The 2456-nt window shown below is 44.8% G+C and overlaps 1 non-coding gene across 1 annotated transcript; it reads right to left on the bottom strand.

The window, feature by feature from the left end:
- Positions 1-2048: 2048 nt before the first annotated feature.
- On the bottom strand, positions 2049-2213 carry LOC115873951. The gene has a single exon (XR_004048719.1). It is a non-coding gene; the product is annotated as a U1 spliceosomal RNA (small nuclear RNA).
- Positions 2214-2456: the final 243 nt, after the last annotated feature.

Genomic DNA, 2456 nt, shown 5'->3' with positions numbered 1-2456 from the left:
TGGTAGGGGAAGTTGGTGAAAAGCGGGGAGTTAACAACAGTAAGTACAAGATAAAAGAAAATCCCCTGAAATTGAGTATGGTGATGTTTGTACAACTCTTCTTAATATGATGGAAGTGTTCGGTTGTATGATATGTGAATTGTGTGCCGATAAAACTATTAAAAATAATAATAAATAAACAAACAAACAAATGGGGAGGTAGAACTACCAACAGATTGTGTGTGAGATCCCGGTCTGAAATGGTGACAGCACCAGAGGCACCCATGGCTGCAGCACTGGGATCATGAGACAGGGCAGAATGAGCAGCTCAGAGACTGTGAGACAGCCGAGTGGGATTCCTGGCCCACCAAACAAAACAGAGGCCAAGAGACCACGTGGCTGAGAAGATGAGGACCAGAGAAAGACATGCCTGCTAAAAGAGAGCCATTTTGAACAAAAGAACCATCTGTAACCTGCTAGCTTCCCTAATAAACCCCCCTCATTGTGCGTCCTGTCTTTGAGTTCTGTGTAGCCATTGCAGTGAGTTATTCAACCCCTCAAAAGTGTCGCATCAGGATGGTTGGTGTCAGAACAGGATCAAAGAAGGATGGAAGGCGGAGACCTGTCAGACTTCAGCCTATGGCCATCGGCCTTGGTCTAATAGGAAGTGGGATTCTTGGTCTGATAGGAAGTGGGATTCTCCTCCTTGTGCAACCCGGGGATGTCAGACATGCTCCGCTCCATTTCTTCCATACGTATGCAAAAGTTGAACAATGGGTAAGGAAGACTGAAGAATCGATGCCTTTGAATTGTGGTTTTAGCAAAGAATAGGCTATGAATAGAAAAGCCTGTGAAACTGCCATAAGATGAAACAAATCTGTCTTGGAAAAAGGCACCAGCCCCTTAAGTGCCAGCTTGGTGAGGACTTGCTCTCCTGTGCTTTGGACGTGGCATCAGTGGGATGATGGAACACCGGAGAAGGACATTGTCCTTGGTAACAGAGAATCCACACGCCCAGAAGTGGAGGACTCCAAAACAGATGGACTGACAAGTGGCTTCAAGAATGAGCTCACACCCAACAATAATAGTGAAGAGGCAGGAGGGGCTGGTAGGGTTTCACTCTGTTGTACATAGATAGGGTCACTAGGAGTCGGGATGGCCTCAAAGGCACCTAACGACAACATGCATGTGAAAAATCTCATTGGGAAATAGGATTGTTCATGCTAATGAGACCCTATAAGGGCAGGATAGGTCTTAAACCAATCACCTGTGAAACCTTAAAAGAACAGGTTTGTCATTGAGAAGGAAGCCCAAAAGGAGAGGAAGAGAGCACACCACATTAAGAAAAAGAAATAAATAAAAGAACACAGCGAGATTTAGAAACCCAAAGCTAAAATGAGACAAGGACCTTCCCCTGAATTGACAGAGTGAGAAGGCATTCCCTAAAGTTCTCTGCATTTGGACTACTCGCTTCCTTAACTGTTGGGAAAAGAACCTTCTGGTCCAGCAGCGGTATTGGGTGAGTTGCAAGTCGTGGTGACTCCAGGTGTATCTGAATGCCATTGTGTCCCATAAAGTTTGCAATGGCTGAATTTTTGGAAGCACATAACCAAACCGTTCTTCCAAGTTGCCTCAGATTGGAATTGAACTTCCAAACTTTTGGTTAGCAGAAGAGCATAAACTTTTGCACCACCAAATCTGGGAGCGCTGATGACACAGTGGTTGTGTGTTGGTCTGCTAACCACAAGGTGAGGAGTTTGAAATCACCAGGTCATCCTTGGGAGAAAGACATGACTTTCTACTCTCGTAAAGAGTTACAGTTTCAGAAACTCACAGGAGCAAATCTGCCTGGTCCTCTGTGGTCTCTATGGGTGGGTATTAACTCAATGGCAGTGAGTTTTAGTTTTAGGACCGTCAGTAAGTATCAAAATGTTCCATAGATAATGTAATAAAATGCTGGACTCCAAGCATGGGTAACACTACAATTGTAGCAGATATAAAATGCACCTGGCATGGTGTGGTGAACGGAAATGACTTGGTATATCTCTTCTTTTTTTTCCCCCTTAACTCGGGGGAGTGCGCGAATGCAGTCCCCCACTACCACAAATTATGCAGTCGAGTTTCCTGCATTTGGGGAAAAGTGCAGGGATCAGCACACCCGCAGTGCAATGGGTGAGCCTTGCCCTGGGAAAATGACCTTTCTGATCCTGGTGTCTCCCCTGCCAGGTAAGTATTGGAAAAGCTCTTCTATCCACAGTCTTTGTAACACTCATCATTGCATGACTGGATGGAAACATGCAAATAGGTATAGAGGACTCTGATGTGAGGATTGGTCAAGTTTGCTAGTCCTCTGAGTATGATGTGAAATATTGCAGAAGTAGAAAGGGAGAATTTCAAGACGATCAAAAGAGAGAGATAAATGAAGCTTATCTGAGATCACTGGATGGAGAAAAGGCAACAGTCGCACGAGTAGACTT

The sequence above is a fragment of the Echinops telfairi genome, unplaced genomic scaffold, assembly GCF_000313985.2.
Source record: "Echinops telfairi isolate 266 unplaced genomic scaffold, ASM31398v2 ScPeMD7_7469;HRSCAF=8507_1, whole genome shotgun sequence".
NCBI lineage: Eukaryota > Metazoa > Chordata > Mammalia > Afrosoricida > Tenrecidae > Echinops > Echinops telfairi.
Note: the sequence above shows the minus strand (reverse complement) of the source record. Positions and strands in the feature narration are given on the sequence as shown.